General features: G+C 46.5%; 1 non-coding gene across 1 annotated transcript; it reads right to left on the reverse strand.

Annotated features, from left to right (window-relative positions):
• Positions 1 to 342: 342 nt before the first annotated feature.
• LOC121164400 lies at positions 343 to 449 on the reverse strand. The gene has a single exon (XR_005885075.1). It is a non-coding gene; the product is annotated as a U6 spliceosomal RNA (small nuclear RNA).
• Positions 450 to 12,346: the final 11,897 nt, after the last annotated feature.

Consider the following 12,346-nt stretch of genomic DNA (forward strand, 5'->3'; position numbering starts at 1 on the left):
CAGTAATAAAGGAATTTTACAGAAACTGAATTAAAACAATGAGGCACAACGGTCATTCGTGCATTAACCATTTTGTAAACTTCCTTGACCCAAAATTCCAGCTATAATTTGCCTAACACAATTTGCTGCAACAACGTGCCATGTTTTCAACTTGACATAAACCAAAGAGCTAACATTTCATTAACTTATAAATACACTGGGAAAATGATTTAATCCCGACAGTACTATGCCACAGCCCTAGTATATATAATAAATAGTTTTTCCACAAAATATTTTTCCAACATCTGCCAATTGCTTCTTTATTGCTCACATAAATTTGAATCAATTACAACTGGTTTCAGAAAAAATATGGAACGCTTCACGAATTTGCGTGTCATCCTTGTGTAGGGGCCATGCTAATCTTCTCTGTATCGTTCCTATTTTAGTATATGTGCTGCCGAAGTGAGCACCAGGGATCTATTTAAACAGCAGTTGCCTTTGAAATCTACTCTGTTACCAAAATTTCTGTTAACAGAGAATTAGCAAGATGAAAATAGAAATGTGAAAAATAAGACTTAGGGTTGAATAGCTTACTATCCATTAAGCAACCAGCAATAGCAGCCCAAAAAGTGGAAATAAATGCTGAGCATTTTGTATCTGCGTTTAGCATCTCATTCGAGGCAATTTATATTATACTGTATCCCTTGAATTTCAAAAGTTCATTGGTTCCTTTTCTACAGCGAGAATTGAGTAAGTGAATCAGATGCAAGTCCACTCAACAGCACTGTCCCAACAGGATATCAGCTTATTTTCTGCAGCCAATTAATTCTGCCTTTCCTAAAGTTACAGAGAGACTTTTTAAATCCTCCAACACAAAGCTGTCTGCATAGTTTATGTTAATACAAGCCAGCGGGTGTGCAGAGACTGCTGAGATGCAATAGGGCTCCAGCGTAAGAGAAAAAGTGCTGAAGCAAGAAACAGATTGGTCCTCTACTATTTGTGGATGTCCCTTTGTGAGCCTTGGCTTCTTGGGCCTCAGTCAGGGTCCTCCTTCCACCCCACCTCCCAGGCTCTGCTCAGCTTGGAAGGGGGGTCTTGAAGTGAGTGTGAAATGTCCTCCAATTTCCAAATCATAGATCATTCGAAGCAAGAGCACTTCTCAGCACAAAACAAGCCCCTTGATTCACCACTTGAATTCTACATCACGGGTAGAACTGCAACAGATAATTTGGTCCATTCCTTTAATTTGTGGGGAGGGAGATGTTGGCAAGAGTGATATGTCTATTGTATGGATGAATTATCTGAGTTTCTGCATGAGATGAATGGAGGTTTGAACGGAATCGGCAGTCTCCCACGGCACTGCTCACCGCCACATCCTCTTAGTGAGCAGCACAGTTCTTTATCTCCAGCATTGTGCCTCACATGTTAGAAACCCAAAACACTTTTATCCGAGAAATGGGCTTGTTTGAATGGTGGTTCAGCTCCTCTTCCATCTAAAAGCTGATTTAGCCCGCATCGCTGCTGTAACCCTTGACACAAACTAAGTCCCTGCAAAGCATGCCGCTCTGGTTTAAGGATTCTCTTGAACTGAAGGTAATTGAGAAACAGCAGGTAGGACTAGCTCTGTGCCCCACCCCATCTGATGAAAACATGAGGAGGATTCTCCTGGTGCAGTCACAGTAAATGTCTCCCCAGAGATGTCCGTGAGGCATGGCACATGTACGCCTTCTCAGCGGTTCTCATGTCCCATGAAGCGCTCCTGTGTGGGTAAACACGCAGGAGCACTCTGCCCACAGTTTGCTGTCCAGAAGAGCACAAGTCCCTTTGCCTTTGCCATATCTTGTCTTCCTTCTCTGTAAATTTCTTGCTCTTTTATTAATAGGCCATGTAAGCTGGGTTTTTTTTTTTCTTTCAATTTCTTTCCTCCACACATGAAAGAATTAAGAGTCGAGATATAAAGGTTCATAGCAAAACAGATTGTATTTTAAGGGTTAGCAGCAAATGGACATGAATGAGGACAATCTCTCTCCATGGGGAAGGAGGAATTGCTGCCCTTGCCAAAGTTGGAGTCATCTCTTTACAGGGTTCGGTTGGTGCCCTGATTGAATGTACATACATGGCAGAGTAAGGGCACAGGACTCGATCTGCAGAAAGTCACGTCCACACGGGCACAGCCTGCATCTTGGCATCTTGAGGCGCAGGTGAAAGCATAGGATGGGTGGGCCTGGCCTGCAGCCATGTTGGAGCAGCATGGAAGGGGGAGGGGCTGCCACAGTCTCTCAGTTGCCTGTTACTCACCAAAGACCTACTGACCAGAGTCACCAACTTCTGACACAGAGTTAAACTGCCACCTGGGACAATGGCATCTCACATCAGGGCATTGGTTCAAGTCCTGGCTGCTCTGCTTCTATTCCAGCTCCCTTCTAATGCACCTGGGAAGGCAGCAGAGGATGGCCCATAGCTTTGGAGCTCTGTTAGCTGCAAGAGATCTGGATGAATTCCAGGTTCCTGGCTTCAGCCTGGACTAGTCCCAACCCCTGCTGCCATTTGATTTGGGGTGTGAACCAGAAGATGAAATCTCTCTCTCTCTCTCTTTTTCCATCTCCTTTTCAAATACGCAAATACATGTCTTAAAAATATAGGTTTTATTTTCACTTTTCAGGAATGGTGAGGCCAACAGATCAGCAGATAACTCTTGAAAAGATAGCTTGCGACTCATAGTTCCCAAGATGAGGATGCCCTCCATGCTGTTGTAAGGGTGGGAAGCTGGGGATTGTGCCCGAGGCCGGAGAAGGCAGGGTGAAGCTCGGGGGAGCGCCTTCCTGGTGCGTTCTGAGGGCAGCACTAGCTGGGTCTGGTGCAGGCTTAATCTCCTTCTTGGAGTGCTGGGCTGAAGGAACTGTCTCTAATTGTCTGATAACAGGCCACTTGGGGTGCTGAGGGCACGTGAAGGCCAAGTCTGTGTGTGAAAACTTGGGAGATGAGATGGTGTGCTGAGGGCTCTGGTATCCACAGAGAAGGTACATGAAAGCCATACTCAGGGGAGACTGCACTGAGTCTGGGTCCTGGCTGGCCCTGTGGTTATGATGTCTGCCTGCCGTCACTCCCAGTCAAGCTGGAGAGAGAGGTGGTGACTGGTACTTGTGAGAAACATTCTTAAATCAGCCCCCCACACTCAGAGTGGGGGAAGCGTTACGGATTAGGTAGGAAAACCTGGTGTGTAGAACCACCCAGGATGGCAAATATTCATCACAGAGCCTTGAAATCTGTGAGCATGGTAAGACAGACTTTTTCCTCCCAAAGATTTATTTTATTGATTTGAAAGGCACAGTGATAGAGGGAGAGGGAGAAACAGAGAGATCTTCCATCAGCTGGTTCGCTCCCCAAAAGTCCATAGCACCAGGGCTGGGTCAGGCCAAAGCCAGGAGTTTGGAAGTTCACCCAGATCTCCCCTATGCAGTGCAGAGGTCCAGGCACTTGGACCATCTCCACTGCTTTCCCTGGTGCGAGGAGCTGGATTAGAAGAGGAGCTGTCTAGACTTAAACTGGAGCTCTAACATGGGGTGTCGGTACCACAGGCAGCAGCATAACTGGCCACAGCCCCAAGACAGACTTCAATTCCAGACATCCATGTCTGAGTGTCTCATCCATGTCTCTTGCTTATGAAAGAGCTCTACCTTCCCCAAGTTAGGGTGTGGTCCTGCGGTTAGCTGTTTTCTTTTGCCTGTGCCTCAATTGTCTGACGTGAACTTCTGTGATCTGGATTCCCTCTGTCCTAAAAAACGAGGACTTAAAAAATATGATCAGGTCTGTGTCACTGTCCTGCAGTGATGGACTTGGTGCACGGAACCGATAATAATGTGCGTGGACTACTGAATGATGGTCAATAGCTGAAGTTTCTCAGTGGCATCAGACTTTAGACACTGAGGGTCATGTGAGATATGTTGAGCTTATCAACAAAACCCACCAACTTGGGCCCGTCGGCGTGGCCTAGCAGCTAAAGTCCTTGCCTTGAATGCGCCAGGATCCCATATGGGTGCCGGTTCTAATCCCAGCTGCTCTACTTCCAATCCAGCTCCCTGCTTGTGGCCTGGGAAAGCAGTCGAGGATGGCCCAAAGCCTTGGGACACTGCATCCATGTGGGAGACCTGGAAGAGGCTCTGGGCTCTTGGCTTCTGATTGGTGCAGCTCCAGATGTTGTAGCCACTTGGGGAGTGAATCATCAGACAGAAGATCTTCCACTCTGTCTAACCTCCTCTATGTATATCTGACTTTCCAATAAAAAAAATTTTTAAAAATCTTTTAAAAAATCTTTTGAAAACCACTTCTTGAGCCACTGTTCCCTACTATCCAAGTGACTGTTGTACAATATTTCTTCATTGAGTGGCCACCATGGATTAACAGCAGCTACAACAGTGGAGAAGGCCTGGGCCTTGTTTCCAAGGAGCTCCTGTTCTGGGAATAAATAATTCTTAATATTTTTTGAGTTGCGGAGCCCTGGGCATCTATCTCTGTGGTAGGTCTAAAACCATAGACTAAAGAATTTGATTTAACAAGAAAGAAATTATAGCGTAGTATTCTTGATCCACCAGTAGAATTCTGCCATTCCTTTGCCTTGGCTACCCATGCAAACATCTAGGGAAGTTTGGAAAATCATCAGGGCCTTTCCCCACAAGCACAGGTCCTGCTTTAGTCGATCTGGATTCAAGAACTCCCCAGATTCCATTTCTGGCTCGCAAGGTTCTGTGGAAGCTCACGCTATGATGCTTTCTGTCTTCCAGATATAAGCAGCACCCATTGTATTCTGAAAGCAGATGTGAAGCAGCCCTCCAAGCAGGAAGCACCGCCTCCAGTTCCATGCAGGGGGAGAAGCAAGGGAAGATGGTTCAGGACTCCACCCATTTATAAATGGAGTGTGAGTCCTCAGTCAATTTCTCCTTGCAGAGAGCTCTGGGGCCAATCTTACCAAATGTGTTATGGGGTGACAGTGATCAAGGAGGGCTCGTCAGGATTAAGTCCCTTCAATAGCTTCTAGGACAATGATAGGAAATTGTGAACAACTAAGAACACTCAGCAGATGTTCATTAGCACCAGGGTCTGGTAGAGTCAGCCTATAGGCAATAAACAGCATGAATGATAATGCTATCAAAATATCTATGGAAAGGTGCCGGTTGTGGCTCCATGGGTTAAGCCACACTGGAATGTCTGCATCCTCATTGGAGTGCAGGTATGAGTGCTGGCTCCTTTGCTTCGGATCCAGCTTCCTGCCAACGCGCATTCTGGGAGGTGGCAGATGGCAGCTGACTGGCATGGGCCCTCCCTACCCATGTGGAAAACTTGATGGAGAATCAGGCTTCCAGTTTCTTTCTTTTTTTCTTTTTTAAGATTTATTTATTTATTGGAAAGTCAGATATACAGAGAGGAGGAGAGACAGAGAGGAAGATCTTCTTTCCTATGATACACCCCCCAAGTGGCCACAACGGCAATGCTGTGCCGATCTGGAGCCAGGAGCCAGGAACTTCCTCCAGGTCTCCCACATGGGTGCAGGATCCCAAAGCCTTGGGCCATCCTTGACTGCTTTCCCAGGCCACAAGCAGGGAGCTGGATGGGAAGTGGAGCAGCCAGGATTAGAACCCTGATTAGAACCGGCGCCCATATGGGATCCCAGTGCGTTCAAGGTGAGGACTTTAGTTGCTAGGCCATTGCTCCGGGCCCAGGCTCCCAGTTTCAACCTGGTTTAGCCCTAAATGTTGCAGGTATGTGGGGAGTTAACCAATGGATGAAAGATCTCTTTCTGTCTCTGCTTTTCAAGAAGATGAAAATACATCCAAGTAGCCAAAATACCAAAATATCTATTGAGCACTCCTTCTATTTAATACGCATGAGTTCATGTCATGTTGCCACCGGACCCTATGAAGTGGTTATGATTATCTCTTATAAACAGGAGTGTTGAGACTCACAAGTGTGAAAGAAAGGAAGTGCACTGGCCAGTTCAGTAGGGTGTGGCTTCAGCGAGAAAGTTCGCCAGTGGGGACTGTCCGAAGAAAGAGCAGGTGTGTGTGGCCTTCGAGCTTCAGGCGGAGAAGGAAGGAGCTATCAGAGTGTCCAGGGACATTCTTATCATGATGTGCCCCAGCAGAGTGTTCCTTGGCAAGATCAGCTGTTCCCTGGAACACAGAAAGGAGGAAAGATTTCGGAGTTCAGCAGTGTGGAGGGGTTCAACTTCCACTGTTATCAGGACACGGGTAAAAGTCAATATTATCAGAAGGTTAAGTGACTGCTAGTCTAACCTCAGCCAGTAAGCAACATTTGCTCTGGGTTTGGAGCCAGAACATCAGTTTCCGTCAAAATAGAGATTAAATGACTTTCATCCAAGAAAATCAGGGCCAAAGGAAGATTCCAAAGAGCAAGCCCCGTGTGGAGATGTCCTGTGGTCCTGGGTGTAACTGAAGGAGGATCGCATTGGAGGAAAGCGACATACTGAGCCTAGGATGAGGCTCCCTGGCTGAGAGAGGAGAGCCCCAGCTCTGGGTAGGCAAAGAGAAGCACCAAGAGGTAGCGAAAGGCTCTGGGCAGAAGCTGGCTCTGCCTTCCTTAAGACCTTCAAAACACTCCCACTCCCACCCGCCTCCTCCCTGCGCAACTGGGACAGACACATGGGGGGCAGCTATGCAGGGAGCCCCTGCTGAGTGCTTGGGTGATCCAAGCAACTGGCCAGGCAGCTAGCCTGCTTCTTGCTCATTAGCCATGATTGTTAGAGACTCATTAAGCAAGTTCAGGACCTTTACTGCTTTGTTGACTGCAGGGTAAACTGAAAATGAGTTTTTATGCTTGGGCAGTTTAATCATTAAAAGGGAAGTGATTCTGTGCTTTCTTGTGTGTAGGGTCACAGATGAACTTCCACTTGGTTGACAGTGCCAATGTCACCTCATTTAAAAACACTGGCTATAGGCCATGTGCTAGCTGTTGACCTGGGCTCTTCTGTGAGTACAATGGACAAATATGCCCTCACTCCTTCTGAAGCTTACATTATAGTAGAAGAAGGAGATGTTAAATACACATGTTGTATAGAATGATAGAACATAGTATGTTATAGAAAAAAAAATGAAGCAAGGAAAGGGGGCTTAGAAGTGGCAGGTAGGAGCCCAACACAGTAGCCTAGCAGCTAAAGTCCTTGCCTTGGTCGCACCGGAATCCCAAATGGGCGCCAGTTCTAATCCTGGCAGCTCCACTTCCTATCCAGTTCCCTGCTTGTGACCTGGGAAAGCACTGGAGGGTGGCCCAAAGCTTTGGGACCCTGTACCCATGTGGGAGACCTAGAAGAGGCTCCTGGCTTCGGATGGTTTACCTCCAGCCATTTGGGGAGTGAATCATTGGACGGAAGATCTTCCTCTATCTCTCTCCTCCTCTGTGTATACCTGATATTCCAATAAAAATAAAATAAATCTTTAAAAAAAAAAGGTAGGAGCCATGGGGTTGCATTTAATAATGGTGATTGGGCCCGGCGCGGTGGCACAGTGGTTAAGGTCCTCGCCTTGCACGCCCGGGATCCCATATGGGCGCAGGTTCTAATCCCGGCAGCCCCTCTTCCCATCCAGCTCCCCGCTTGTGGCCTGGGAAAAGCAGTCAAGGACGGCCCAAAGCTTTGGGACCCTGCACGCATGAATCATCGGACGGAAGATCTTCCTCTCTGTCTCTCCTCTCTGTATATCCGCCTTTCCAATAAAAATAAAATGAATCTTTTTTTAAAAAAAAAAAATAATGGTGATTGGTTGAAATGTGAGGAGGGTGTTTCAGAAGGAGGAAGGAGCTGATGCAGATGCCCTGGCACAGGAGTGTGCCAGGCAGGTTTAAGAAACAGCAGAGGACTCGGCGGCGTGGCCTAGTGGGGCCTAGTGGTTAAAGTCCTCACCTTGAATGTGCAGCGATCCCATATGGGTGCCGGTTCTAATCCCAGCAGCTCCACTTCCCATTCAGCTCCCTGCTTGTGGCCTGGGAAAGCAGTTGAAGACGGCCCAAAGCTTTGGGATCCTGCACCCGTGTGGGAGTCCTGGAGGAAGTTCCTGGCTCCTGGCTCCAGATCGGCACAGCATTGGCCGTTGTGCTCACTTGGGGGCTGAATCATCGGAAGGAAAATCTTCCTCTCTGTCTCTCCTCCTCTCTGTATATCTGACTTTGTAATAAAAATAATTAAATCTTTAAAAAAAGAGAGAGAGAGGTCTGGCTGGAGCAGTGGAAGGAGTGGAGTGAGCATATGAGAAGAGGTCAAAGAGGGGCTGGGGGCAGGTGCCCAGGACGCAGCCTTTGAAAGGCTTGTGAATGAAATGACATCTGTTGTCACCGTATTTTACAACTATCACCCTTATGTCTGCCTGCTTTGGAAGAAAGCAGATTGGTTCTTTCGGAGTCACAAGGGACCAAGGAAACCAACCTAGAGTAGGAAGGCTGAGGTCCAGCTGTCCCTCCGGAGTAGTCGTCAGACACGAAGCCTTGGGTGTGGTTGGAGGTTTAGAGTAGAGTCAGGGTGGCAAAGGGGACAAGGATGACTAATCTGTCTCTCTTTTTGGTAGACTGCTGGTGAGAGCCGAGACCCTTTCCAAGGGCTCCCGGGCACCTTGGACTTGCCTAGTTCTAGCACCTGTCCATTCCATCCTGATTATCATGTTTCCCTCCTAAACCCAGCTCCTCCAGGTTAGGGCTCCTGTCTCGTTTACTTACCCTTTTTGCCTCCTCCCCGCCCTCCACCCCCAGACATGAAACTCAGTTCTGATATATAAGTAAACAGAGATGGATCAGGAAATGAAAAACAACAGCTAACTGTTGTCGAATGCTTACTGTGTGCTGGACACCAGCTCATCCTTCTGTATGCAGTAACTCGCTGAAATCCCTCAGAAACTCTTAGAAACAGAGACAATCACTATCCCACTTCAACAACTGGTAGACTGAGGTTCAGAGAGGCTGCATAGTGCAACTTTGCCCTGTAAGTGAATAAGCCACAATTTAGCATAGGCAGAGTTCATGTGCAAGATGGATGGATGGATGGATGGATGGATGGATGGATGGATGGGGTGAGTATCTGGCCCAGTGGCTTGATTCTTTCCCTTCTAGCTTCCTGCTAATGTGGCCCCTTGGAGGTAGCATGTGATGGCTCAGGTAATTGGGACCCTGTGACCTACATCAGAGATCTGAACTCATTTCTGGCTGCTGGGTCCCAGCTTCAGTCTGCTCCATCCCTACCTGTCACTGGCATCTGGGGAGTGAACCAGCGACCAGGAGATATCTCCCTGTCTCTCTCTGCTATCTTTTTCGGTCTCTCTGTCTTTTAAATTAATATAATTTAAAAATCCAAGATGTATGAGCAGATAGATGGGTAGATGGATGGACAGATAAATGCAACATGTCAGCATTATGATGCAAGGTTTGCAGTTAGGGTTAACAGAAGTAGACAAGGATGCGAGAAATATTAAAAATTGTGTTTATGGCTTGGTGTGGTAACCTAGTGGCTAAAGTCACCTTGCAAGTGCAGGGATCCCATATGTGTGCCAGTTTGTGTCCCAGCTGCTCCACTTCCGTTCTAGCTGTACTGCAGTAGAGCCTTGGGACCCTGCACCTGTGTGGCAGACCCGGGAGAAGCTCCTGGCTCCTGGCTTTGGATTGGCTCAATTCTGGTTGTTGCAGCCACCTGGGGAGTGAACCAGTGGATGGAAGATCTTTCTCTTTGACTTCCCAATGCAAGGAAATAAATTTTAAAATTTGTATTTACTTGTTGCAATTTGATTGTATTAGTTGATAAAAAAAACCCCAAGGGCTGAAAGTTTCCATCTGCTGTTAATAGGAAGAAGGAGGTATGGGGAGTAAGTGGAAAAGGCACTAGTCCCCCTGGGTCAGTACTGGAGGCACTAACGTCCCTCGATTGGCCCCTGGGCTCACCAGAGAGGTCACCCCCACATTCTGGATGGTCAGCCTTGCTGAGGTGGCTAGTGTTACGAGCTCATGCCTTACTTCCTCCCAGAGGGGGAAGTGAGGTGTTTTGTTTGTTTTTTTTTTTTTTTATAATTCTTACCCACAGTGATAGGCACCGATCTCAAACGTTAGCAATCAAGGAGTTTTGACTGAAAAGGTGAAATTTTGAGTTGTACCTTGGGAGCGTGAGCAGTAGGCTGAAGGTCAGGGGCATGTAGCACCTGCAACAGCATGGAGGGCCAGAGAGCACAACGTTCCTGAGGCAGTCATTTGTCCCAGGAGCCACATGCTGTTGAGGTGTGACCAACAGATAAGGCTGGAGAAAATCCACAGGCAGGGTGAGTCTGGCGTGTGCCCAGGACAGGAGATTGGTTTACAGAGGGCAGAGTTCTCATGTTCCCATGGTTGTGAGTGGCTGACTTTCTATATAACCCTTCACTTCCCACAGCAAGAACTCTCTCCTTTTGCTTTCTCTTTGGGAATCACTCCCTCCTCCCATTTTGTTTTCTTCCTGTCCGACCCTGTCCGCACCTCACCAGCAGCAGGTGGTGTTGCTTCCCATTGATCCTCCACGGCCAGGCAGGTTATGACGAGGAGCCATTTATTCTTGAGGACGTGGATGTGAACCCCTACAGCATTCAGGACCACTGCTGATAGGCTGTGTATAGGATCGCCACTCCAAAGTTAGGAGGAGGAACGAGACACCTACCTTATAAATCGCCAGCCCCAGAATGGGAGACATGCCAAACATCATGAGAGCCCAGAAACAAAGTGGCCGTAGTTTAGTTGCTTAACATGTAGGTGAGGAGTGCTTCCCACCTGCCTGGCACAGTCTCAAATCTTTCTCATCTTTACTCAAGTGGCATCTTTTCTCCTTAAGGTCTTTTCCGGCTATGCTATCTAAACCTTCCCTTCTGTTCTCCATATACATGTTTTCTATGAACCCTTTCCTGTTTAGCTTTCTTCTTAGCACTCATCATGAGGTAGCCGAGCATATATTTCCAGTTATTTATCAAGTTTATTCTCTGTCTTCACCACTAAATGCAAGCTCTTAGTAAAGCCACGGTCTTGGTTGCTATTGGTTGCTGTGTCTGCAGTGTGTAGATCAGAGTTGGTACTGAAGATGTGTGTTCAAGTGATTGAATGTGTCATGTCTTAGAACTCTGAAGTTGAAGAGCATTATCTTGTGATGGGCAAAAGACCCACAGCTCAAATAACATGAAGAGGAAAGGAAGGCAGACGGGCAAGCACGGTGCTCACCGTTAATAATGAAACCCCAGCAGCTGCCTCAAGTTAGCTACTGATCTAACTGACAGTCTAATCAAAGTAACTGCCTCCTTTTTCACTGCAGGGTTTGATTACAGATGTGTAGGTTTTTGAATGGTGAAGGGTTTGCAAGTTCTGTTTGCCGGTTTTTAGAAAACTTTGGCTCCTTGCAGTTCTAAAGAAATAAACCTTTGTAACATTCAAAGCATAGGATCCACTCTAGGGACAGCAAACTAATCTTTTATAGATTCTGATTTGACTGAATTTTATTAGAAAATTGTGTGCAAACTTCATTTGCCATATGGGAGTTTTTAAAAAAATTGAGTTTCCTAGTTCTTTCTGTTTTTTATTTTTTCTCCTTGGCTGTTTTCTGAGTTCTTAGTGATTAATTAAATTTCATTTCTTCTCCACCCAAATTTTCACAAAATGCCCCATCACACTAGAAGATCTTGGCATGTCTCACGAAGGTTTTAAAAGAGAAGTTTCCTTAAGCAGAAAGGTCAATGTGTTGTTGGAGATTAAAATTAAAGCTTGAAAGATATCCATGCAGCTATCTAAAGGCTTTTCTTTAAATGTTAAAAGACCTTAAAATGTAAAAATCATAATTAATTACTATCTTGGATTTAAGTTAGATGAACCAAATTGCTCTGTGTGTGTGAGTGTGTGTATGTGTGGGGGGATGTCAAGGTTTAATCAGGAGACTTGGTGCTACCATCTGATGAAAACTTTGTAAATGTTCAAGTTTGGGCCTTTTCTTCATTGATTCACCAAACAGATCTGAGGAATGTTCTGGGCTGTGGCCCTCGTGGCACCGATTCTTCCATCAGCACAGTTCTTATGCTTGTGTTTCCAGATGGTTTCACAAAAATGTTAATAACGGCCCATGAGAAGAATGTAAGTTGATTCACTTGTTCAACCACTATAGTACTTGCTGACAGGGCTACAATGCCAGTGAAGGATTAAGGTGTGAACATAACTGGCACGGATCGACTCTCATGGCATGTATTTGTAGTGGGGAGAAAGACAACAAGCTGAGAAATCAGTGAACAACACACTTAAGCATAGGACTGGTACTCTAAATAAATGTGGCAGGGAGTTGTGGGAGAGGGGTAGTGTGTGTGGTGGTTATAGCTTGAAG

Source organism: Ochotona curzoniae, unplaced genomic scaffold (assembly GCF_017591425.1).
Source record: "Ochotona curzoniae isolate NIBS_2020 unplaced genomic scaffold, NIBS_Ocur_1.0 contig_66, whole genome shotgun sequence".
Classification (NCBI taxonomy): Eukaryota; Metazoa; Chordata; class Mammalia; order Lagomorpha; family Ochotonidae; genus Ochotona; species Ochotona curzoniae.